Source organism: Syngnathus acus, chromosome 6 (assembly GCF_901709675.1).
Source record: "Syngnathus acus chromosome 6, fSynAcu1.2, whole genome shotgun sequence".
In the NCBI taxonomy this organism is placed as follows: domain Eukaryota; kingdom Metazoa; phylum Chordata; class Actinopteri; order Syngnathiformes; family Syngnathidae; genus Syngnathus; species Syngnathus acus.
This window is the reverse complement of record NC_051092.1, coordinates 2,187,272-2,215,052: the sequence shown is the minus strand read 5'-3', so window position 1 is coordinate 2,215,052 and position 27,781 is coordinate 2,187,272. Positions and strand designations below refer to the sequence as shown.

At 43.7% G+C, this 27,781-nt stretch overlaps 1 protein-coding gene across 4 annotated transcripts in view; it reads right to left on the bottom strand.

The window, feature by feature from the left end:
- mgat4c (mgat4 family member C) overlaps positions 1–24,824 on the bottom strand; it is a 42,669-nt gene extending 17,845 nt beyond the window's left edge. The window contains exons 1-4 of one of the 4 annotated variants that reach the window (XM_037254791.1): positions 24,465–24,822; positions 21,434–21,585; positions 10,358–10,415; positions 5,630–5,692 (exon numbers count right to left, since the gene is read on the bottom strand). The gene's annotated coding sequence lies outside the window, so the exon portion shown is untranslated. Of the gene's footprint in view, positions 1–5,629; positions 5,693–10,353; positions 10,416–21,433; positions 21,586–24,464 lie in introns of all 4 variants that reach the window. The other 3 variants (XM_037254792.1, XM_037254790.1, XM_037254789.1) reach the window with 3 other exon arrangements.
- Between the last annotated feature and the right edge of the window lie 2,957 nt (positions 24,825–27,781).

The following is a 27,781-nucleotide window of genomic DNA, read 5'->3' as shown; positions in this document are numbered from 1 at the left end:
TCAAAGTGGCTCAGAGCATCATGTAAAATTAACACTAACTCCAAAGGTTCAAAGACTTTCTTGTTCCCCCTAACCTTGTTGTTTTGTTCCAGGACAACCTGAGGCCTCACATATATAAATATATCTTTTTTGGCAATGCATCAAGGATGAGTCGAAAGTGGCTCAACCACCAGTGAAACAAAACAGTTAATACGCAAGCGTACTCCAGCGAGCCGCCTGTTTACAAGAATCCCATTAGGCCCGGCGAGACGAGGCGAGGCATCTCCGTGCCGCCCCGGAGCTCGTCTCGCATCCAATCTGCGACGGATCGCCTGTCTGTGAGAGTAATGAGAAGGCGCCACGGAGAATTCCTCAAAGACGGGCGGATTAGGGATTCACGGGAGCTTGTGCCAGATCGCAACCTCCCTTCAGTCTAGCACCCTTCGCTTCTCCACAAATCAATTCTAATTTTGCTTTCCGCGTCGATATCCCACACATGACTCCGCCCGTCTTTTACGTTTCCCACCAACTGTTTGAGTCTCAGTGATTGGTTGATCTCTTGCTCTCAGGCTGATCCGCGGAGAAGCGACCCGAGCGAGATTTGTTATTGACTGACAGTTATTTGTTGAAAAAGCGCCCTGCTTCCTCGAAGGCAGTGGTGCCCAACATTTTTGCTAGCTTTGCCGGCTCGACTGGGGAAACATGTCACGTGACCGGGACGAGCGTCTTGACTTGAATTAATTGATCGTCGATAAAAAAAAATATATATATTTTTTTTTTGTGCGGCTTGGCGGCCCGGTACCAAGTGACCCACGGACCGGTACCGGGTTGGGGGACCCCTCCTCTAAGGCATCAAATTAGCTAAGTAGTAGCAGTACGTCCGTCATTAAAATACCATCTTTAAAACACGTGCAGATTTGCAATTGTATATTTCCTACCAATTCTCACGACGCTTCGTCATTCACACGAAGGCTGCAAAAGGGAAGCGGCGGTGATTTGTGGCATTGTGCGAAGTAAAATCCGCGGCGCCGAGCATCTGATCGGAAGCGGCGCGCATTCGGCTCAGAGGTGATCCGCGTACGCTCGGCATGTAATTATGAACCCGCGCCAGGCAATTTTCTACTTGGCCACTCCGAAACGGCGGCAGGGAAATGGCACAAAAGCATCAGAGGACAATTCTGTAATGACGGAGTAGAGTCGCGCCACCCCACGCGTGTGCCGTAATGCGTCTTAATGTGCTGTAATGTGCCATTTTACCCCTCAAAACGCGCCGCTAATGCACACCGAGCGAGTCTACTGACTTTGAGAAGAAGATGGAAGGCTTGCACGTCGGATGATGATGATGACTGTATTTTGGGACTCTATGCCGTCAATGTGCCAATTTATGCCACGCTTTGTTTGCACTGTGCTTATCCGAGCTTGACCCGTTAGTCTATAGTTTTTTTTTCTTCTATTTTCTAAGGAAGGGTAACAGCAATAGTTGGATGCCACACTTGCACTGAATTTATCCTAACAAGACCTGCTACTTTCAAGAGCAATATATAATAAAAAGAAAAATATAGTAATATTTTAGAAATAAAAGATTGATTTATGTGCAACTTCTATAGATTGGCCTTTGTTTCTGTTGTTAGCTTGGCCTGTTTATTAGAAAAATAATAGCAGTTACAAAAAAAGGGTTACAATTGCCTCTATTTGCCACAAGATGCAAAGTTCTACTTTTTTTTTAAACACAAAAAAAACCCTGCAAATAATTGAAATAAATAAATAAATAAACAAACAAACAAACATATAAATAAATAAATAAATAAATCTATGAATACTGTTTGTGAATTTGCAAATGTCAATCAAATGTCAAATTGTACGAGGCCGCACATTTTGTCCTGGCACTGTGGGATAGCAGCAACACACACTCAGCGGGACACGGTGGTCACTCACAGATTCACGCCTGACTCACCTTAAACCCCCACCTCCACCCTCACGCTAGCTTGCGTTTGGACTCCAGTGTGCTTTGACGCCACTGGAGCAATTTTGCCCGCCAGTGCAAATCAGGTTTCTCCAATTCATAACATTGTCACAGTCATATATTCCTATACACTGCAAATAGGACGATCCCTATTTCTATATGCGAACTCGTCTACCATAGTATAAGACCTCATTCACGCAGAAATGGGTCAGTGGTTTGATGTAGATATTTATACATCTCGCTAGATTATACATACAGTACATCATCACAGTTTGATCACACCCATCTATGTCCAATTATCCAACAGGTCCCATCGGAAATAACGGAATTGAATCTGCTCAAGGGTAGAATAATAAAACAATGTGAGCTATGATGCAATTCTGACTCGTCAAACATGTGGAAACCGTGAACCACTGCTAATTTAAGAAAAAAAATATGATCGAACTTAATTTGGGATTTTTTGAAAGATCAAGAATCCCTGTGTGCTAATTCCAAATACATTCTTCGGGTTTGAAGATGATTGCTGGAAACCTGCAAAGATTGAGAAGTATGTTCCCAATAGTGGCAGTATAGTGTAATTTTCTTTCCTGAATTTTTTGGGGTGTTCCCCAGGGTTCCCTTCTTGGCACACTCGAGTTTGCCTTTGGTGTCCACCAAGGCTAATTTCCAAGGCACCAAATAAACTGAACCTGATCAAATCGTTTGCGTCATACTCGAGACGTGTCGATCACAAACAAATCACAATTTCTCGCAACTACTAGGGGCCGCTACAAGTACCAACACAAGTGAACACGCCCGAGTGCGATTACTGTTACCGATAGAAGGGAAGCACTCAAAGCGTGGTCGTATTAAAGTGGACTAAAGGGCGCCGGGCTTCTTAATGTCACAGCGTGTTTCCAGAGCACTGATTCAGCTGCTTGTGGAGATGTACAGCACTAACCTTTACAGATTACACTGACATTAAACGCTGCATATGGCAAGAGCGAGTAGGGGAGGGGGGAGGCGGCGGTTTTGCCGGGAAGCGAGCGGCGTCCTCTCTTCACCTCTATCAGCACAAGTAATTACAACACCTCAGAAGGGACCCTCATACCTACTCGGGGGGTCACGCAGACACACCCCGTCCCCCTCCTTCTAGCAAGGAGACAATTATCTTTTCACATTTGGGAAGAACTGCTGAGGGACCTCTCGTCCTCCATTTACAGCATCTTCGTAGCGACTGCACATGGGAACAAAAGACATTTGTGAATAGAGTCACTACTCATGAATTTTTTTCCGTCAAAAAGTATTGCTAGCCTCATCGAGATTTAAATCTTTATCCTCAATAAAAAAAACATGTTTGGCCATACTACATTTTTTGATCTGTCAATACACTAAATCCAAGCAAACCGATGAGACGTGAGAGCTGATTGGCCGACTCAAGAAACAAGTGACATGACGTGAAAGAGACACAAAGGAAACATGACCAAAAAAATGAAACAAAACCAAATCTTATCCAAACAAAGCCAACAAACGATTTTTTTTTTTTTTTTTACAGCCAATACAGAGCAGAACAAATATGTATGTTAATCACTGCCACGCACACAATGATGATGATGATGATGATGATGATGATGATGATGATGCGTTCACGGTCGACTGACTCCCTACATTGTTGCGATTCACATCAGGTTGTGCACGAGAGATAAAAAGGGCACAGAGGACATCGTCCTTCAGGGAAAAAAAAAATTACAAACAAACAGACCTTCTGTTTACTTACTTACTTACTAACCCGATAGCAAAGTTTGCTAGCGTGGGTGTGCATGCGTGTTCCCTTTTTTTAATGGAAGCAGACAAGGGAACCCAAGTGGGAAGCAAACAAGCCGTCCCCGGTGTGCAATAAATGAGTCAAGCCTGCAGTGAATCCCACCAAAGAGAACTTTGGATAGACGGTTGGGAACTAAAATTAATTCACGAGATAAAACACAACAGTTTCCTTTGCGCAGTTAGCAGATTTGGTGCACACCAAAGTTCGCTTTATTGGTGCGCGCCACTTTTCTTACATCGACATTTCATATAGTAGATTGCATTTTCATTGATCTGAGTTATCAACGGCAATTATTAATGAACTACTGACTCCACCCAATTAGCTTCCTGTTTTCACCAAGCATCCATCAGGCCCTGATAACTACTACTGGGAGGAAAAAAAAACAAAAAAAAAACATTGCGCTACGGCCCGAGTGCCAGCAAGAGCAATTAGGTGCGAGGATGCGTAGCTAACAGCTGCTGATGAACGAGGAGTGGCGTGCCTTGACGGCCTTGTAAAAACACGACCAGCTGCTCGTCCCGAGAGGCGCTCCGCTCGCTTATTAGCGGGAGGAAGGCGTGGTGTCGAGGACCTACCTACATTTGTGTTTGTTTGTCGCCTCACTGCCACTCGGCGGGGGGACGGCGGCGGCATTTCCCCAGAGTCGCAAATTGGCAATCGGCGAGCTCCAGGAGGTTCTTTTCTTTGCCGAGCTCAGGAGATGAGGTCAAGACCCCGTCGTACTGCTGGGGAGAGTGTTGCTATGTTGCTCCTTTAGTGCTCATTCACTGTTTTTACAGGCCCACGAGGGAGAAAGTAGAATGTAAACCAGGGGTGGAGCGGGCCAGCGTGCTCAAGGGCCACCGCTGTTTTTGTTTTCTTTTTCCATCAGTTAGAAGGGCCAGAAACGGAAAAGAGATCGCTTCGAGTGACTTGAACTACTCGCGCGAAAATGCTGAACCTCATGCTGCCTCCGGAGCGTTTTGCTGCATTTTCAGTCCTTACGCACATCTGAAAAAAGCATCTCCGGCAGAATATGTTTGAGTGAATCTTTAATCAGTTTCAGTCTTTCAAGTCCCGCGCCATCACTAAATGTCAAGGGCCCACTTGACTGGAGAGCGCCACTCCACCGGGGGCTTGACAGCCATTTAAGAGCTGAAAATGGGACTGTACGGCAATTACAATGCAATGTGTGACAATGACAATAAAGATCTATTCTATTCTAGCTTTAAAAAGTGCAATAACATTAGCGCTGTGTTTGATGTGCAAGAGGGGGATTGTGATGGAGGTCAGGTTCACACACTAATGCTACAGGTGTCCCACTCATGAGCTATTTGAATGTTATCACTCTGATCATTAAAATGATAGCTTTCAAACGTCTTAGGTTATTTCTCAGGTTAAGCTTAATGTTAGGGTTGGTTATGGTAGTTAAGATAATCGTTGCTAAGGGTTAAGGTTAAGTTTAGTTCAATCCCTAGCCTCAATTTAAATACTGACGTGAACAAAGTAGCTTTGCACCAGCGCGATTATTTAGCAGGCCACACACCGACACACACAAGCCGCAAAACATTCATTTAGAGACTCCTCAGGGTTTTGCTCGTGTTCTCTTGACTCAAACCAATGTGTGTTATTTGTACGCACAGACACACACGGGCAGTACGAAAAGTAATAACGCCAGCAAAGTGCAAGTGTTGCTGGTCAATATTTCCTCTGGCAGATAAAGCCTGTGGGCAGTAGCCAGCCAGCCAGACAGCCAGCCAGCCAGTCAGCCAACACAAACACTTTTTTTACACTGTCAATCTGTCAGAGGGTGTGAATTCAACGGGAATCTACAAAATGCTCATTTCGCTCAGATAACCATTTTGGAGGAATCATTAGATTGGCATCACCAAAATCACTCTTACTGTAGTCTCAGGTGTGTTGGTGGACTGTCAGGTGGACTCAAACCAGGAAGTTGTCAGCTCCTCCTGAAAAGCAAAAAGATGCTAATGCAACACTGCGCCGAAGTATTTCATACAGACAAGTGGCGAAGCTGGCGCACCAACTTCTCTCATATTCTCAGGCTACAGCAAAAACAACAAAGAAATGACAATGAAATGGAATTTTGTTTAAAAAACAAAAGCAGTCACGTTTGTGCTAGCTGGCTAACAAGAGGTGCGTTAAGGTCATGCTAGATTGTTTAAGTTAAAGCTTTATTTAAAAAGGGGTTTGCTGCGGCCATGCTAGCTGGATAAAGGTATTTTAAATAGTGGTGCACTGTGGAGATGCTATCTGGCTAAAGCTAAGCCTAATTACTGCATTAATAGAGGTGTGCTGTGATTAGTTAGCTAAACCTAATGCTAACTGTGCAAATCGGGTGTACTTCGCCCATGTTATAGAGCATAGGCAACACCATCGCAAAAACTCACATTTTCTATATTTCTACTGTTCTCCAACCACCCACATCATCACCAGAACAGAAAGGTCGCCCTTTCCCGCGCCATTATTAGCATTGACCGGTGGTGGATAAGAGCACACAGCAGAGGATAATAGGCTATCCTTTCCCGCGGCGCTATCGCCACCATACACACCCGCCCTCCATTACCATAACACTTGGAGCCGTAATAAGCCAGGAGAAGCTTCCAGTCGTGACGGCCGCTGCGCGACGGGAGGTCAGCGGCGCCAAGGATGTTTGCTAGCGCGCAGCTAATTGCAAGAATTCAGGACGCCGCACCAGCTGCAGTACTCCTTCATTTGTCTTTCCCTGTGTGGTCAGTCAATCGCTGGCCTCCCTTGGAGTCAAACAAAACTTTGAAATTGTTTTGTATCATATTGGAACTGAAGTGTTATTATCGTACCATTTGCAGAGAATAGAAATTGAATTTATACATCCACGGTTACAATCAGAATCTTTTGACTGAGGCCATACCCTCAAAAGGGTTGTACCCTTGACTTCGACACCTCAGGGGGCAAATGAAACACCTGATCAGCATGTGAAAAAGGTACTTTGGATTCCAATAATTATCCCTTTGGGGAGCGGATTAGACCTTGAGGAATGGTAAAGGACGACTACAGTGGTGGTTATCGTTCAGAGCGGAAGATGAACTATGTACGATATTGTGGCACGGATGTTTCCATTGTTGGTGGCGTCCAGCACGGTCCTAAAGCGTCTCTCATTATTGCCCTCATCAGCGGCGCCATCGATACAGCAGCCGGCTGCCAGCAAACCTTGATGGATGCGCCCAACTTCACCACTAAACACCAATTAATTATCTGACAGGCAATTATGCAGCATCACTTTTTTTTTATGATTCAGTCACCGAGGCAACCCTCTTCCTGATTCTCACCCGTCACGTCTTGTGCATACATCTGGACCGGAATTAGATTTTGATGGTTAAGGTTATGAGGGCGGGTGTTTCCATTGCAATGTGAAGACGCTGCATTTTTTTTTTATTGTGCCAACAGCTGCGTCTTTACAGCATCAGCACAGTTGCACGCCTTTAAGATGACACTTGGGGGGGGTCCCACTAAACATCCCAGTGATAAGCCCTTTGACAGTAACGTCTGATAGTAAGTCCAAAGATGGAACATACCACTAGTTGAAGTTAGTTATCCAGACTAACTAGTGACCAATCCAGCAATTCAACAAATCTGAGGTGACTGACAGGCGACCAATCCTGTGTGCAGCGTGCCTTTAGCTCACTGTCAGCTAATATGGACTCCTCCGTCTCGGGTCGAGATGGGATAAACGCTACAGAAAATGGATGGCTGCCATTTCCTCTTGAGCGACGATGACGGCGCAGTTTGATGAGTATTCATGACGGTGTCACGCATCATCCAAAAGGCAATTATGCGCCAAATTAATTTGACAAAATCATGAAAAATGGCTACGCTCAATCCAGTGGAACGTAACCGCCGTGTCATTTCAGAGCGGTCCTCTCTAGAAACGGTCCCAGGTAAAAGCGAGAAGGAAGAGAGAAACCGAAACCAGGTCGGCGTGACGATCCCTCTCCGGGGATCCTGGAGACCCCCCTGGGAAGCATGCAGGCCACACTCACACCTGGGGTGGCGACCACGTGAGACACTTGCAAGGTGGTTTAGGATGTAGTGCCAATGGGAGAAGAGCAGCAAAATGTTTCCATCCATCCGTCCATCCAAGCCCTTCCTCTCTTTCCCTCAACCTCTCCACATCCTCATTCATCCGTCCATCTATCTATGCACACCTCAGTAGTCTTCTTCACTGTGCAAGCTCGTGTCTGTGTCCGTGTGCGAAGTGCGGTGCAATATTCATGGTAGATTTTTGACAAGCCGGCTGTCACAGCCCCCCCCCTACACGTTCTCCCTCTCTCGTTTACATTTCCTCTCGCCCGCACGTTTCTCCTCGCACGTTTCCGTCTGCAGAGGATTTCATCTCGGAGATAAAGAGGGCCGCTGGTTTATTTTTTTTGCGCCTGTTGTTAAGTCATCATTAAAGGTTTGCTGCAAGTCTTTCAGCTCGCTCTTGCTACCTGATACATTTTCCCAAGGTGCTCCTTGGTGCATCTGTGTGAAATTGATTTAATTTATGCCAAGATAATGGAAGAAGAGGAATAGAGGTGTTCATGTGGCGTTTCCCTCCTCGACGCCTGTTGTTTAAAACTAGTCGTGATAAATACGGTATTGTATTGGGGATGGAAAAAGGTTTGGGTAGGTTTTGGAATCGGCACGATTACACTGCAAGGTTGACAATGGATAGGTAGACATGGAACAAATCTTTCCTGAGGCTTTGCGTTGACATGTTATGACGTCTCCAGGTTTGACTTGTCAATATCAACACGGCTCTTCTCATGACTCAGAAGACCCGACTTCAACGAGAGAAACCAAAGCCAGCGGGATTCTTGCTAAACTAAAGGAATCATAAATGAACAGAAGACGTTTCCTTGCATTTTCTCTCCTGGTCAGAGGCTGCGTGGGAACCAACGCCTGTAGCGAGGTGCTCCAGTCAAAGAAAATCAAGAGCAGAAAATCTTTGTGTGGTGACAGGCAGCTTGTTTAAGTCTGCCAGAGCGTTTGGCCGTGGAAGCCATCATTGATCATGTGGCTGCGGCGTGATTAGCCTCGGAGCAAATAGCACAAAGGCAGGCAGGAAGGTAGGAAGGATGACTTGAAGGTTACATATCAAGCTGTAGCATTGGAGGTTTAAATCTCCTGATATGTTTCTTGTGATTGACAGGCAACCAATTAAGGTAACTGGTGACCAATCTTCGCGCTGGGATGATTAACCGGTGACCAGTCAAGGGTCAGTGAGTGGCGACCAAGGGTGCTTGATGATTGGCAACCACTTCACGGCTCATCGGAGGATTTGGTATCAGTCTGACACCAAGTGCAAAAAATTAAGAACAGCTGCTTTCATGCATACAGTGTAACGATACAAACGCTCTCCCAGCACCTCATTAAAGCTGCTAATAAAGTCATGGAGGCAAAACACAAGGGGGAGGGGGGGGTTATGCTCAGTGCACTTTTACTTAACAAAGTCAGCTAATTAGGTCAAAGCTCTTTATCCTTGTGGAGCTCTGAGGCCGAAGTGCTGGCCCAGAATTCACCTCCTTCTGAACATGAAGAAGTTTGGACATACTCGTTTATTTCTTTTCGCCCAATGACAAAAGTCCAAAAGCATCTCCAGCAAGGTAGCTCTGCTGAGGCGAGCTCATCTTTCATCTCCGGAGGAGGTGACGAGGTGTCGGACTACTGCGGAGTCACCTCAGCGGGATGCAGACAGCGAATGTTGGAAGCGGGACACGTGCTGCTCGAATCCCTTTTCATCCGGATAGCTTGTTGGACAAACGCAACACGCTCGCTGGAGGATCTTTGAAGGTCGATGGCATCAAAAAGTCCTTCAGATGAAGACATCGGTTCCCTTTTTTTTCACCAGACCGTTCATTTAAAGCTATATGATTCACCCCGATACGCCAATAATGATGTCATATATAAAATCAATCACGGCAACTGTCAAAATGCATCAAGTCTGATACATCACGATTCTTTCATTCATGACACGATACAAGAACACATCATAGAGCCAAAATCGTGTTGTCCACAAAGACTCACAATATCACCTTCATTTTTATTGCCTCTCTACAGACTTATTAATTAATTTATTTACTTACTTATTTATTTATTTCCCTTCAACTCTGCGACCACCGCACTACGAGAGCCAATATCGAGCTCCAGAGGCTCTGATTTTCCGCTCTGAGAACTTTATTAATGTAATGCCCGGGGAAACATAATGGGATTATTTTTCAAAGGCTCGAAGTGTTGTCACTGCAGAATTAAAACGAAAAAAAATGTCACTGGACTGACGTGTCTTTTTTTTTTGGGCCAGTTCGTGAACATAGCGCAAAAATCAATACTATCAGTCACTTTCCACGCTCTCTTTTCTTTTTTACAGCGTTGGTGAAATGAGCAGCTTTTGTGGCGGCTGTCCTGTTAAATGCAAATGAGCCACTCTAATGACAACAACAATACGATTTATCATATGCAACTGGTTCACTGCAGTTTTTGGCGTCTAGGAACTACGTTTATACTAAGAAGCGTAAGCAACAAGAGAACCTGAGTAAGATGTTGATGGACACACGGGAGGGCCAATAAACGGTGAAAGCGCCACACTTACTTACTTCCACTGTCGGGCCATCTCTGGGCTCACACATCAAAGTGGCAGAGGGTCCTTACGGCCTAAAAGGGAAGAAACAAAAGGAACATTAAATGGCTTACACACACACACACACACATATATAAGCGCAGTAAAGCTCAAGTTGTGCGAAAGAAAGATGGAGGCACACGAGAGAGCAAGCGACATTGATTTTCCCTCTTGTGAAGTGCCGCTTCATCATTTCTCCAGACACAATCTATCGATCGGCCGCCTTTAGTTTGTTGTTAATTTTGGGGGGCTCCAAAAGCCATCGTTGGCACTGACGCATCAACCTCGGCGGTGATGGATGGCAGTGGAAAGAGGGTGACGAAGCTCTTATATGACCTCTGTGTTTTTTTCTCTCAACCTATAAAGTACTGTTAATGCTGCTTTGATGCAGGGGGGATCCATTCTAGAGCTACCCGTAAAAGGTGAACATCCGTAATATTGAAAGACCTTAAAGAGGCATGGCAGGCGGCATGCTGTGTGACATTGGCGAGTCGGCGTGTGAGCGTCCGGGCGTGAGCTGTGGTCGACAGCAGGTCATGTGTTTGCAATGCTTCCCACTGTGAAAAGCTGCAAATAATCATGAATCCCAGCTACCAAAAAGTTTTTGTTTGGCTATGGCTGTCTCATTATGTCATGTTAAGATGTCGGTGGTGCATATACTCACATTTGGGTGAGTAAGTAACAAAAGAGAAAACCTAGCTTGGCCCACCCACTTTTCCCTCGTGCACAAAAAAAGTGAAAAAATGAAAATCATGTTGGCACACACGCTCCTCAAAAAGCCAGAGTAGCCCCCCCCCAGAGGATGTATATTTTTAGGAGGCCCAGTTATGGCACCCTCTCAACTTGGCACACACCTATTGATACAAACTTTTTTTCCTCCCACACAATAAAATCACCCAAAAGAGGGTTCGATTAGCACACCACCTGTCCCCAATTAGCCAAAAATGGTGCAAATGCCGATTTGTGGGTGAGTGCAAGTCATAAAAATAAAAGCTGTGTTGGTGCACCCCCTTTCCCCCTCGCACAAAGAAATTAGTGTTGCCATGAGTTTCTACAGACAACAGCACTCAGTCATCACGTCATACAATATTCACTGGCAACGCAAACCAGCGAGATCAAAACGTGTTTTTTTCAAAGATGTACAATTTGTCGCCTTCGCATCGCAGCAGGAATGCAATTTTGCACGTCCTGCCGACAATATCTGAAAAAATAATCAAAATAACGGCTCCCGGCATCTCTCATTTTCTGCCGTTTTAGTTGAAAAAGCGGCGTGTGGGCGTGCAACAGCCTGACTGAGTGTAAAACAGAGAGCGAGTGGATGGGCGGCGGTGCGCGGTGAGGAGGGGTGCGCATGCTGGTGATCCTTTGTCAAGCGCTCAGTGCCATTTAATGGCCTGTAAAAGGCCCCTTTGCAGCAGAAAGAACAGGCAATTAGCATAGTGAGTGGATTACAAGATTGCTCTGACTCCGGGATTAATGTGTGCACTTCATCCTCTCTTTGCTTTTACTATTTACTGCACCACAGGAAGTCATTTCTCACTCCCTGGGATTTCTTTTTTGTTCCCTATCCTGCTGATGTCAAAAATAAACAAGTAGACACTAAATTAGGTGCACCAGGGTCACGATGACACAATTCGGTTATTTGGTAGGCCAAAAATGCAAATCCGCATGCGCGCCACTCAAGTCTACCTCAGCCCGCACCAAACAAACGTTTAAAACGAAGGCTCGACTAATTTGAACGTCTCTTTACATTTTTTTCATGAGAGAAATTTTTGGGGCGCACTTCACTTCGCCGGCAACGTGTATCTCCGCCATCATTCCTGCGCCGCCGCACGATATCATCTTTAATCCGCAGGCCGCCTGCCTTGCCTGCCACCTCCCTCCAGATTCTTCTCAGCCGCAGCCTCGGGCAGTCACAACTCATCACGCTGAGCCAAGAGTCTACAAACAAAACAAATACGCACACCCTCGACGTGAATACCATTGAAGTCCAGCAAACCTGATTTGGTCGGGATTCTAAAAAAAAAAGCACGTCTCCAAACAAAGAGGAAAAAAGCCCCCAGTTGGTGCAGCCGCTCTACCATGAAGAAGTGCGCAAAAATATACAAAAAAAATTCCTTGCAGACTTCCAAAAAAAAAGTCTTCACACCCTTTTCCACTATCTTGCCAAGAAAGCCTTAGTTTTTCCATCCACTTGATTCGCATTGTAATAAAAATACATCTAGTGCTCATTTTCACTGTGGGCGAAGTGAGAAAACACAGTCACACATTGGGAATGTGTGCGTTGTGTTCGCAGATCAATAGTGTCACATTGCAGCCAAGATCACCTGAAAAACAATCACGTTCAATGGAGTCACTTCGCCAAGACAATCTGGTGAGTCAGCGCTTTTTGAAGACCTTAAGCTCAAACAAAAAAAGCTTGTGTGTTCCTTCTAAAAACAAAAAACATACAGCACACATTCTTTCCATCCCACACAAACAAAAATAATAAATCAATGTTCAGAGATGAAGATTTGAAAAAGAAAAAACTCTCAATCTTCACCCTTACAAAATAAAATTGACAACCTGTACGCAAAACACTTTGGATTACATTGTATACAGAAGCAAGTACACACGATAAGCCCGGATCACGTTTCGACCGATTTGCTGACAACGACAAATCGCGCCAAATGCTGATGTCGCTCATTTCTTTTCGTTATTGCCGCGTCGACGTATGATGCATCGTCACTGAGTCATGTCGCACACCTCTTGACCTAACCCCACTACACAAATGTACACAAAGCCGGGCTTGAAACTCTACACCTGAATATGAAAGCGTTGCAAAAAAACATTCAACTAAGATTTAACCCCAATTCAAAAATTTAACCAGACCAAGCAGCTTCAGAAAATGGGTGAGCTGTGATTGGTTGTGACTGTGATGTCATTTTCAGTCGACAAAAAGTGGCAAAATGGCGTCAAACGCAGGATGGGAGAGGATTGAAACATTCACAATCTCTTCCTCATATCTTCAGCAAAAATGAGGCTTCCTGCTTTCTCTTCTTTCAGTATTTTTACACACAATATCAACTAGTGGCCAAAGGTGGAATTGCATGCCAACATAAAGAACTTGTGGTGGAGACTCCACACTCTTGTGTAGTGTTTGTGTGTAGACCCTAATTGCAAGTTAAGACTGCACAGTGACCCTCACAAGTAAAAAGGTGAGGCCAATAAAAGGCAATTTACTGCTTGGCTGCTCCCGCAACTAAATACACCATATGGACAAAAGGCTCCTCTTAATCAATTAATTCATCAATGGAGAGCTGGAGCGGAGCCTGAGTTGTGCCTGAGTGTTAATTCTTCATCTTAACAAGATGTTTAGAAACACACTTTTGGAAAGGTCCACTGCTTCGGAGCTAAGCAGCCGAGGGCTCAGGCCTTCGAGCGTGGTGGCCCGCCCGAGAGGAGCTTTAGGCTGGGCACGGGTGCTGAGCAAGGCCCTTCACACTCAGCTTGTTTTCCCTCTTCGGGCATTCATGTCACCCTCGTTCGAAATCCTAACTTCAAATTCTAACTCTAATTTGACAACCTAATTTGAAATTATAACCCCAATTTGAAAATCTAATTTTAAAACCGAATTTGAACCCGGATTTGAAAAGTTGAGCCTTGTTGGAAACCCAAACAGTTAAGGTTTCAAATTAGGGTTTTAAGACACACTAAGGTTTCTAAATGGGGTTGACAGCAACTAAGATTTCAATGTTCCTGATCAACAGAGGGCGAGCTAACTTTGGCAAAGAAACTTTGTTTCTTTGACTACGCTGAGATTGCGTTTCCCCGAAGCGGGGCGGCACTCTGTGAAATGAGCTTACATTTCCATTACACGCCGGCCCAGGCCCGGACAAGAGCTCACTCTTGTTTCCATCAGCCCACAGGTGGACTCCGGGGGGCGACCGATGCTGCCCGCCGAGCCGTGAGGAAACATGGCCGATGCCCGCTGAGCAGGAAGTAACTTCACAAGCGTTTACTTGCAGGCTTTTATTTTCAAAGAACATGTGGGAGCTTCGAGATTAGCATTCTGTATGTTAATTTGAATCATTTTTGGGGGTATATTTGTGGGTGATATTTACATATTCATATTTCTTTTCTACTTTCAATCCAATCATTTATATTGGATGTAAAAATGATTCCATTGTTGATGTCATTTTGGGGTATTTTTGTTCACTTTGTATTCTAGTTTTTTAAATTTTTTTACAATGTCTTTTATGTGTTTAGAATACTTTTTAAAATTTGAAATATTTGCGAAAATTTCAAGCACTTTTATCGAATATATCGCATTCTTTTTGTAATGTCAAATCTGTGTGTGTGTGTGTAGGTGTGTGTGTGTGTTTTATGGCATCCATTTAAAGATTTAAGCATCACGGAGCCCGGGGGCGCAATGCAGTAATAATAAAACCAGGGATGACCACCATGGATCATTGTGATTGTGGCACTTTTCACCCGGGTGATGGTTTCTTCCGGACGCTACGACGAGTCCACATTAACAATTGGCGGTATTGACCACAGGGGGCGAGGATAAGCCGCCTTTCCACTAATAACCTTTGTTTTGGCTCCTCGGGGCTCCCGTCTCCGGTGATTGAACGCAGCCACGTTTGTTTTTTCTCTCCTTTCGGCGCTCCGCCCTCACTAACTCGTTTTGTTGTGCGTACGTGCGTCCCGCCGGCCTAATTGTGCGCCGGATATTTACGGCAGGCCGTTGACGCTGAAGGGTGATGAAGCCGGCGCCATAACTGAAATATACGGCCGGCCGCAGAGCGACATGAAGATATACGGCTGGGGACTAAGGAGAGATTGCAGCGTTATTAAAATAAACACGTGGCAATGGCGGCGACCAATCGGCTTTGAGCAGCGTGACACAGTGGAAGATTGACAGGCGATAATGCGGGAACTGCTCCAGGATTTTTTTTCACTCTTATAGGGCTAAAGTTTTTTTTTTAAATTTTAGAATATCAAATAAAACGCTGAAGGGGCTCAATGGGGCTACCCCAGCATTCGTACTGGACTTCATGGCCGCTTTAGAGCACCTCGTTGTCAACCACGATAACGCCCGTCATACAGAGAAAGACAGGAAATCTAATTAAGGGAAGGGGGAAAAAAGAGCGCCTCCTTGTGGCGTGGCTGTATGCCAGCCACCAAAGGCTTGTAAATTACATTTGAGCACTGTGAGAGCAGTTTTTGAAGCCTCGTTTTATGTACTTGGCTTTTTTTTTTTTAAGGATTCAAATGTAGCAGACAGTCTGCTCTGTGGTGTGTCAAATTTACATGCCGTATTTATTTTTACTTCACGGGGATTTTCAGTACAGCGTTAGTTAGCGGTAAACTTCTGTTTACACTCGCCGGAGCACTACAAAGTTTCCACGTGAACGCGTCAATCATTAGCAGCAGCTGCGTAATCGACATGATTTTTATTTTTTGCACATTATGTGGTTTTTTTTTTTCACTTCATGTTGTGGCTGCGGTTCATCAAGGAGACAAGCTGTTAAATATTCATGAGGCGTGTTGTGTTTCTTAAAATAAGGCTCATTAGCGCTCCCGGCCTCTTTTCAAGTTTCCGCCTTTCTCGTGTCACTCTCCAAAGAGCAACACTACAGCTTGTTATGCGTCTCGGCACTCAAAGTGGGTTAAGACCATCGCCATGCATTTGCATGGACACTAAGGTCGAAATGCCGTTCTGATCAAATTCTGATCAAATAAATGAACGGAGGTGATTGGTTCTTGATGACCGAGTACGCAAGAAGTGTCGTTTTAATAAATATAATTCTAGAATTAAAAAAAATATATCGAAAAGATGCTTACAAACAAAAACAACAAAATAGTGAAAATAAAATATGAATAATTACAAAAATACAAAATAAAAATACTTCCAAAATTCTCCTTCATTCATACCACTTTTCAATTCCTAACCCCCACAAACGAATTGAATGACTCGACATAACCGCCAACAGCAACATAAACATGATCAGAACCACTTTATTATTATAATACGCTGAATAATGAAAGCACTCGGTGTACCTCTCGCATGATGTAAACTTTTCCAAAGATTATATTGCTCTCTTTTGATTGGCATTCATTTAATACAATGTTTATGAATGACCGTGTCGAGTAAGCAACACACTATCCTGGCCAAAGTACTCCGGATTTTGTACATCCACAAAAGGGGCTTTTGAACAGCCAAAAGTGGATTTTGCAGTAAGATGAGGAGAGAACTGATGAGTCAATTACACTCGGGCATCTTATTGCACCTCTCTCTACGCTCAATAGAGGACAGGGCATCAAAGTTGAGGGAGGGGGGGAGCGGCGGGGTCACACTTTTAACGCTCCCAAAATTGACACTTTACACATTTCACAAAAGTCGCTTCCAGGGGCACGCTTTGTTGCCAGGCAACCCCCGGAGCACCTTCAGTGTCCAATAGAACGAAATATACAACACGATTCATCTGCTTACTCAAGTCGAGAATCCCACGACTGTTCATTTATTGCTGAGGCATTTATTGAAGCAATATTCAAATACACAATTTATCTCGAGTGACAATGGCGTTTAAAACTAACGCTACATTGACAATTCATCCATTTTTGTAGCCTATAAAAAAATGCTCGCAAGAAAATCCCCTGGGTAAAAACCAAAGCTGAGAAACGTGGAATTGCTGGATCGCACATCCCGTCCTTGGTTTTTCCAGCACGGCAGATCAAAAACAACAAAGTAGGAGTTCTTATCAAAGCAGCCTGGTTTTATCTCATTAGCGCGGGATGCAGTAGTGAAAGCTGCTGGGGGTTTGCATGGAGGTGGGCAAGTAGCTGCTTCCAGTTCCAAAGGGAAATGAAACAGTTTTGCCCATATTTGCTTTGTTATTTAGCTGGAAGAGCTAAAATTAATGACTCGCACTCTATTCATTACCGTCGCCGTAAACACATTAGTCCAATGAATCGTCTCCGAGCACACCTGGCCTTATCTCCGTCGCAGAAGGAGCCGAGCGGGCAGGCGAGCGGGGGCTCTCATCCTGCCAACGTGCTGCAGGCGTATGAAAGGAAAAGGCGGCGCGGCGTTGATGGGATGCGCTACCTGCCGCCTCGTCGGGGCCCCCGGCTGCCTCCCAGGAAGCCGTAATGCATGAGATCTGTCAGTGTCAATTTCCCGCCTAATCTCGCCGAGGCCGCGTTTGCTCGCCAAGGCGCGGCGGGAATTTCACCGGCGATAAGCCAATCGGCAATCAGCGCACGTTTGTTGGCGACGTCCAGGTGGTGCGACAGCGCCGCACGGGGCAAGGTCGCGGCGAGCGGCTGCCTCTTGATCATTTCGAGATAGTGCTCGTGTTGCACATCCGCTAGGTTTGAGCCAGTCGGTAGATAACGCTTCTTACGATGCAATACAGCACGATTGAAAAGACAGTGTTCGCGTTTATCTTGGAATTAATGCATCCAAAAAAGTCCTCCGAGGCATTGTGCAATGTGAAGGATGGAAATCGTTTCCGTTACGATCCGGTAAAAGATAAAAGGCCACATCATTCCGTACAATTCAATCGCGTTATATCGCACGATACGATTCAAACACGAATACCACTCAATCCGGTTATGAAAAGACAATCCAACGTGGAACAACCAATTCCAATGCTATGCAGGATACAACCGAACACGATTGATTCCAGTCACGTTACGATATGATTCACAATATGATGGATGGTGATGCAATAGCATGCAACTGACTCCAGTTATGATGTGATGTATTTCGAATCTATTACAACACAATAGACTGTACGATATGACAAAATCCAAAACGATTGACTCCGGTTATGATACCGTCACTCCAATCATGATGATCGTGCCAATTCCACTAACAATATGATTAAATGTAATATGATACGATACGACTTACTCCGATGATGACACCAGGCGCTGTGACACCGTTCACTTCAATTACCATTACGTACGATACAACTTGGTCCCCTGATATATGGTTCAATTAGCTCCGATCATAATTCAAACCCATATGATTCATTCATTCCAATCATGATATGATGTGATGTAATATCCTACACGGCATGATACAATTGGATGATACGTCATGCTAACAGCCAGTCTCATGTCCACCACCATCATCCTTTATAGCCCCATTCTGAGATGGAATAAATAAGAGCGTACGCATTTACGTCACGTCTTGAAATTAATGTGAGCGGAAGAAACTCCAAGAAGTCGTAAAAATGTTGTGATCTCCCGCCGTTGTCTTTAAGCGGCGAGCTAACGAGCGTAGCGCACGGCACGGCTCGAGACATCATGCCTCATTCAAGGTTGTCAGGGGAGGAATTATCATACTCCGCGGCAGCTATGACTTGAAGCCAGAGAACAGATGTTGAATTCAAAGAGCTTAGAAAAAAAGAGAGCAAAAAGACAAAAAAAAAAAAAAAGATATCAGCGGGCTCCTGGGAGATAAACCGCTAAAAAGGTAAAGAGGAGCATTCTGCACATTTCAGGGAATCTTTTATGATCCGTTGGGGAAGAAAATGGCAGAAAGAAAATCCAAAACAACAACAAGGAAAATAAATGTTTTCCCCGTATTTTTCTAAAAGCATTTTGTATTTTCTCTGAAAGCTTTACCTTTTCGCCTCTTGTGAAGAAAGGAAAATGTTTTCTCAAACGCTGACTCACTCAGCTAAAGTTGAAGACCGTTGTCTGCAAAAACACTTCTGAAGAAATTGTTCATTGATGATTAAAATTGTGGCGCTTGTCGTACCTAACAAGCACAAAGTTGGATTTATTCAAGACGCTCTTTGATTATTACAAAGCATGTTATGTTAATTCTTGTCTTTAATGTTTACAAAGATTCATTAAGAATGTGTCTTGGATGTTTCCGATACCGTTTCGTTGGAGACTAAATGGTCTTTGATGTCTTTGACATTTTCACGAAAAAGGTTTTGTTTGCGAAAATGCTTCATTGTTCTTTTAAAGTGTTCATCTGCGAGCTAGACAGAAAAACGGTTAGCTTCTGTGTGTATTGGCTGCTACACAATAAACTTGTAAATGTTCAGATTGGATTAAGTGGCGGGGAACTTGTTCCCAGCTGACTGCACACCGGCTGGAAATTAGCATCACAAAGAGCAGAACATTAGAACCGCACGCCTCCCGCTTCCGCTCACTTCCTGCGCAGTCTCGACTGAAGGCAATGCAATGCGACCTCCAAAATTGGCGGGATGTTCATTAGCATTAGAAGTCAGACATTTGCACTATTTGTATTGCCTGGCATGTGGCCGGCAGAATGGTGCACTAGCGGTTAGCATGTCTGCCTCTGATTTTGGGGGTTCTTGCATCTCTGTGTGATGTTTCCTTCTGGCTTTTTCTCGGATACGAAAAACACACGTTAGCTTCATTGAAGACTCTAAATTGGTACGACTACGACTTTTCTAACCGCAAATTCCAGAAAAAGAGCTTAGCAAAACTGACAACAGTGGTCCTTTAGGTCTATTTTTGATTCGCTCATGATGATTAAATTCTTTCATCTTCATCAAAAAAAAAAACTTGTTTTCAAAATCAGCTTTGATATTTTTAAAAGGCTCATTGATGATCGTAAATTGTCTTTCGACTCAAAACACTTGACAGTACATCAACTTCATTGGTGTCTTGAAAGTCTTTTTCTTGTTTTCAAAGAACTGACGCACACATGACCTGCCTTTGCCGCCGCCGAATCTTTATCTCCACACTTGAGTCGTCTCAACTTGGCGTTCCAACTTGTTGCGTTAGGCCGATAACATTGTTTAATCTGTGCGTGGATGCGTGTGCACGCCTCCGTGTCGATGCCGGATTAATCGTCGTAATGTAACGCGCACGCCTATAGCGAGCAACACTAATCCTCACGTATTAAATCAATTTTCCACGTGGGCTCAGGGAGCCTAGAGGAAGACGAGTCACCAGAGTGGATGGGGAAAGAAACGTCGAGCAGACGGCAGGAGTGGAAAACAACGACACCGCAAATTACAAATCTTGGATTCATCATATTGTCATCAAAGACAAAAAAATATATGCACTGAAGCCTCATTCATTTTCCATCACGACGAGTTGAAGAGCTTGTAAAGAGGAACGCTTTTTCTTCAGGAAACAGAAAAAGGGGAAAGCAGATCTACCGCCAGTCACTGACCCAACCTGACCCACTTCTGGCTGATTTATGCTTCACCGGCTCTCAGCAGACAGCGTTTTGTTCTGCTGGGGTCATAAATCCCCAGCTCCTCAGCACCTATCAGCTGACCGGGCGGAGACCCACCTCTCCCCTCCCGTCATCGCCCCCGCACCACCTCCGCTTCCTCTCAGGGATCACCTGAGCCACATCGCGGGCACTTCATCAGCCTGAGCAGACAACGGCGGCAAACGCAACCAAATAGGCGGGCGCTCGGGAGTTTAGCCGTTTGTAAACAGTCCCTGGGGGAGCTTTCCACATAAAACAAACCAAGACGATGATAATAAAAACACAGCTAATTACGATAAATAATAGAAACCCTTGGGTGGGAAAACCTTTTTTTTTTTTTTCATTTTTGGGTAAGGTATATTGAATTACATAGCATTAAATTACACTGCGTTGCATCAGGTCGGTTCCCCAAAGACTTGATGGCTCTGACGTTTACGTAAACATTTTTTGAGGTTCATTCAAGATTTTAAATTGGTTTTGATGTTACAAAAAATGTGCATTTGGTTCTTCTAAGGGTAAAATGTTTGAGATTATTGAAAAGCACAGGCTGAGGATGAGGATGTGGATGATTAAGATGATGATGATAAAGATGACACTGAAGATGATGACGATGAAGATCACCATCCTACTTTGCACACCTTCACAAACAAACAAAGCATCCTGACCTGGATCGGACGGCTTGATGGAAAGGCTCATGGTCAGCCTAAACAACAGAACCTCCCCCAAGCTTCTGCTTGGCGCATGATGACAAGAAGTGTCAGGCCAAGCTAATTAGACTTGCGGGTGACAGACAGAAGCGGGACACGCCTCCATAATTCATGAGCGCCATTGATGTGGCATGCAGATGCCCACCTGAGGAAAGCGGAGGAGGAGTTGCGGTTTGGGAGAGCTGGGACGTGGGACGTTATCTCATCATCTCTGCCGTTTATTGATCGGGGCGATGTGGCGGCGGCGGCGGCTTCAAACGAGCGCCAGGTACAAAGCAGGCTTGCGAGGATTGCTGCCTAAACGGAAGCGACAGGCCGTCTAAAATGTTTGTTCATCAGTTAGCGGAATGAAAAACTCTCGTTTCGACGCTAATAAATGTGCTCTTGTGAACAACGTTATTGAGTTACTGAACCTCAATGACACCAACGCTTTGGGGTCGTTTAAAAACACACTAAGTCCAACGCAGAGATAATAAAAAGTGGAAGCTATGTTAACGAAACAACTTCAGCGGAGACAAGATTGTCCTTGTTTTCAAAAAACTCGTACGTTAGGATCATAGAAGATTCTGACATGTCTTGGATGTTTTCGAAAAAAACGTTAAGCAATGTTGACAAGTCGAAATAGCCTTTGATGTTTAAAAAGAAACAATAATACCTTTGTTGGAGACGGAATTGGCTTTGTGGTTTTCAAAACAATACGACGTTAACGTTTATATCTTTGACTTTGAATTGTCTTTGAGGTTTTGTCATTGAATACCTAAGATTGTCTACAATGTTTTTCAAAACGCATATTTTACTGAAGCCTTTTTCAATTTGTCTTTAACCTCGAGTGTGTTAAGTTTACTAAACGTCCTTAATTATTTTGAGGTTATCTCAGAATTTTACCATGTGCTAGGTTGAAGAGATACTTGAGGAGCATGAGCATCATTTATTTGATTGTGTGGGTGGAATGAGTCATCGGGACCTTTATGACCTCTACTCGCGCAGATAACCAACGCTTGTCAAGAGGCACTACAACCATTATAAAGTCAAAGTCCCAATGATCGTCACACACACACATCTGGGTGTGGTGAAATTTGTCCTCTGCATTTAACCCATCCCCGTGTGATTTGGATCCATCCCCTGGGGGAGAGGGGAGCAGCAGCGGCGCCGCGCTCGGGAATCATTTGGTGATCTAACCCCCCAATTCCAACCCTTAATGCTGAGTGCCAAGCAGGGAGGCAATGGGTCCCATTTTTAGAGTCTTTGGTATGACCCGGCCGGGGTTTGAACCCACAACCTTCCAGTCTCAGGGCGGACACTCGGCCACTGGGCTGCGAAAATGTATTATTGCGAAAATGTGTCGAACCTTTCATGCATACAGTGATAGAAAGATAGCAGACACAGACAAGGTCTGCCCACAATGTTGCAGTTTAAATGGAATGCGAATAAAACTAAAGGAATGCATTTTAATTCAATTCCATGAAAGACTCAATCACCATAATGTAAGTTTCTCAAATTAGTGGATCGCATTTTTTTTTTTTAAATACAAAACAATAATTACATCTGCATAAAAGTGAGAAATAAATGAAATACCTGAAGTTAATTAAGATAACGCATGTCTAGTTTTCCTGGATAACAAATGTACTTCATTATGGAGAGTTGGGAGCGCAAGTGTAAAAAAATTCTAAAAAACGGGAGGGGGGCGCTGCTAAATTGAATTGGCTTTCATGACCATTTGAGACAAATTTGAATATTAATCCAAGTGTCGTTTTGCCATATATACGACAATTTTTAAGCTAAATAGAGATACAATATGGACAAAAGTATTCGGACATGGCTCTCGGACGATACTTCGATGCATTACTGCAAAAACTGTCCATTGTGAACTCTGCCCTCAGGATCATTGTGTCCTGCTATTAAAACAAATAATGCGATCATCCACTAGCCCGTCAGCATGCTGCGTTTTTTCTTTCCAGGATTTTTTTTGTTCTACGGTCAAAGAGGCTTGACATAGTAGATGGGTTCAAATGTCATATATATTTTTTAATTGGGGCTGACACACATTTCTTCCCCGAAGAACAAGAAAATGAAAAGAAGCAAAGACGATCTCTTTCTCGTAACAAGCTGGGGTTCTGAGAAGCTTGGTTCACCTCTGGTGACCCCTAGTGGGCCGGCAGGAAGTAATGAGCCACTGTTTGGCTTGGGAGAGATGGGGTAGGGGGGTCTATGCCGGCGGCAGAAACCCGAACATGACGCAATTCCTCCGTCGCTTTGTGAAGGAGGACGCCTGACCTTGTCGATGTGTGACTCTTTCTTTTGGTGTTTCATGTGATTAAAACTCACAACTACAGTCTGTGATTCAAGTGCAGAGAAAAGGACAGAGCGAGTCGGTCCTCGGCAGCCCCAGAAATCCAAACAGTCGTGAATAAAAAATGTCTCAAAGAAAAAAAAATGTTGAGTTTAGAGTGACATGACTGCTTCTAAGCAAACTACAACAATTTGACAAAAGAGTAACGCTCATTTTTGATGGACACATCACTTTTCAATATTTTGGAGGTGCTGCCACACAAAAAAAAAGAGTCAAGTATTCTAATGATAAAGTTTAGTGTGCATGAGAATTTTACATGTGTACTTCTATTTTTATGCGCTGTACTGCGGAAGTTCAACACATCGGTAAATTATCATTAACGTCAGATGGAAAGGTCTTTGTTGAAAAAAAAAAAAGTCTGTATTAAAGAGTACTCAAAGAGTGAATATGCATACTGGAATCATCTTGGAAAAAAGTGGTATCAAACATTCCTTGGAAAAATCTTCCATAGTTACAAGTAAAGTCATCCTCTTAGTCAAAAGAAAAACCTTTCAGAGTAAAGCCATCCATAAGAGTCAAAGCCATCCTTCGTAATAAGTAAGCCAATCCATTATAGTGTGTAATTAAAACCATTCAAAGAACTAAAGCCATCAACGGTAATAAGGAAACCCATTAAAAGTCATCCATAGAATTAATAGTTAAGTGAATAGCCACAAGTAAATGTATCAATGATTATCATAGTAATAATCAAATCCACCCATAACTTAACATCCATTAATAGTACAAAACCATCAATGGTGCAAAGTAAAGTCAGCCATCATAACAAAGTCATGCTGATTGACTTGCACGTCCACGCTCACTTAAAACCTCCGCGCGCGTCACTCACCTCAACGTCAGCGCACGTTGATGTCCGCCGCCGGAATGAATGCCCGGGATTCCGGTCGCACAGCACTGGTGACGGCGTCACAAGGCAACGGGCGGGCGGGCGGCGGTGCAGCCACGCAGGCTCCAGCGGCGCACGTCCGCACAGGCGTCGGCGCCTCCTTCTCCTCCCCTCTGCTCCTCTTCCACTCCTGCTGCCTCCGTCTACTTTTTTTTTCTTGGATTTGTCTCAATTTTTATCGTCTCCCAGAGGTGCAATCGGTCCCGATTCAGAGCGCAGTCTGCCGCTGCTCTTGCGGAGCGGATGCTCGCGGCGGCGCGGAGCTGAGAGCTCGGGAGGGGCGGTGCGAGAGAGAAGCAGATTGGAGGGAGAAGTGGAGGGCTCGCTCCAGCTGTGTGCACGCTGGCGCACCGAGCCTGGGCTGACCGACCAGGACACACCTGTCAAGAAGCACAAGCGCTTATTTACATAAATGATGATAAGCAATGGTTGTGGCGATAGAAAAAGAGACCTTCAGTTGAATAACTGGAAACAATCGCTTGATCTGAGAAGCTGCTATGAATGCAAAAGTTTATGGAAGGTCAAAACAATAATGCCACATAGCTCTAAGGCAGGGGTCACCAAGTCCGATTCTCAAGGGCGCTAATCCGGATTGGTGCCCTTGAGGGCCGGAGTTGGTGACCCCTTATCTAAGGTTAATAAAATGCAAGCGGCTCCTTATTTTTTTTGTATTTTCCTGCTCACAGCCATAACACATAATAGTGCTCATCTACATAACAATTAGTGGCTATTAATGCAGCACACCTTTAAAAAAAACAAAAAAACATTATTCTCCTTAAGATTTGCATAGAGGAACACTGATTAACAGCGGCACAATGCGTTTGGTGTCAGCACATGGAAATTATCTCGCTTGTCTTGCGTATTAAAATGTTGAGTGCATTATTTAAAAGGCCAGCCGGTAATTATTCCCATTCTGTTTTTTACTTTCAAATCATTTCACGCAGCCTTGACGAGCGACGACAGGCGCTAATGGAAAATTGTTCTGTTTATGCGTGTACAACAAGTGCTCACTGGAAGAATGTATATTTTCGGTTTTGAAATCAGAATGATAATGGGAAGTTCAATCTGTGCAAAAGAAGCAAATGAGAAGCAAACAGACTTGCTAGGAACTAGCATGCTGAGCTAACATAGTTTACCTCATCATTCAGTGCTTCCTGTCAAAAAAATGGATTTGAATGCACCAGACCAGAATGTCCAAACCTAGAAATACATAAATATGAATCCGTTATCAGTTGGGAAAATACGACTTTTCCTGAAAAACACCATTTTTACCTCATCCTATTTTGACTTTTCTCTTGGAAAATACAAGACTATTATCATAATATTTGCATTTTTTTTTTGATAGAATAAAACTTTTTTAAATAAATATTCCTCATGTTTTGACATTTTTTCAGAAGAAATATGACTTTATTATATAAGATTTATTTTTAAGTACACCAATAAATTCATGCAACCCTTACTGAATTCGAACCGTTGTCATTGTCAGTGACAATGAAACACAGTGAAATATTTGAAGACGGCGCGTCGTTGACTCTGTCCCAGCGGTAGTAAAAGAAAAGAAAAAAAAAAAGCAGTAAAACGTTATGGTTTGTGCGGAACGTGAGAAGGAAACAAAAAAAAAAGGAAAGAAGGCTTATTAAAGTCATAAAAACTTGTGTAGAAATCGTCAAACATTGAAGCCCAAGGCTGGACAGTTAACAGCAGTCTGCATTTCAGTCTTTCTGGCCTTTCGTGAAATATTCTTTTTTTCTTCTTCTTTTTCATCTGAAGCTTTTCAACAGGATAAACCGTTCAGAGAATGGTTGGATGGGGGGGGGGGGTAACCGATGAGTCATGCAATTAGGAGTCAAATATAAAAGAAAATCTATTGCTGATGTCATGTAAGTATGTGCTAATGTAGCAAAGGTAGCACCAGAATTGGACAATTAGCGGAGTGACGCATCTAAATGAGTCACACCTCGCGGTTGAATCCTGGCCAAGCCACAAATAACCAAAAATAGCTCAGTCTGCTTCGGCGCAAGAGTCGAAACTTGCGCAACATTTTCTCACATTGCTTTTCACTTGGATGGTGAAAGTGACAGATGGGATGCTGTCACTGTCACAGTCTCCGATTCGGTTCCACTTGCAGTTTTCAGTAATTGTTGCAAAAGTCATCCACCCCGTAGTATGCCGCTGTGCATCTACAACAAAAAATAAGGAGATTTTCATCCATTTATTTCCACTTGGCTAGCGCAATGTTGGAAAAAAACGACCATGACAAACGGCTACTGTCAGTGTTAGATTGCAATGGTTAGGAAAGTACCGTAATTTTCGGACTATAAGTCGCGGTTTTTTTTCATAGTTTGGGTGGGGGGGCGACTTATACTCAGGAGCGATTTATATACATATATATGGGTTTTTTTCACTTTTTTGGGCATTTTATGGCTGGTGCGACTTATACTCCGGTGCGACTTATAGTCCGAAAATTACGGTAACTAGATGTAGTCAACATATCAATGCAAAGGGATGTGGACAACAATGGTGACATTTTACTAATTGCAGCCTTCACCGTGCACTGAATGCATTATTACACTTGTTCATTAGAAACAAATGTACTCTGACGGACGAGCAAACAGCCACGCTTCTAATTCGTGAAGCTAATTAGCGTAACAAGGGTCGTCCTAATGAAGCAAATCACTTTTATTGTCTGCTTCCCGATGCTAAACCGTCAATCATATTGGGTTTTGTTTGGCTTTTTTTGTACTGAAAATCTCGCATTAGTAATTGACTGTTTTTGCTCAAGCTATAAAAGTAGCATTAATCTCGCATTAGTAATTTATTATTTTTGCTCAAGGTAAAAAAGTAGCATTATTTTGCTGCTAATGTGAGTCACTTACCTTGACAAAAGTGTGCCTTGAGGGCTAACAGAGAGAAGCAACACTTCACGTTCGGACCATAACATCAACGTTTTGGTTAAAAAGCTGAAAAGTAGACATATGGTGTATCTGTTGATTTTTGTCAAATTAAATGAGAAGTATGCAGATGACCGCATAGCTTATGAATTTATCAACCAGGAATTAACCTCTGTAATTTAGCTAACTGGCTTCATATTATTAGCATAACATTAGCATTTTGATTAAAAAAAACTGACAAAAAATTTGGAATGTTGTACATGTTTGGCAGTTGAGGGCATTTATGTGATTAAGAGCTATGTGAATAAATTTGACTTGACTGACTTGACGTGAAGTTCAGAAAAAAAAAAAAAATCAACTCAGTGACGG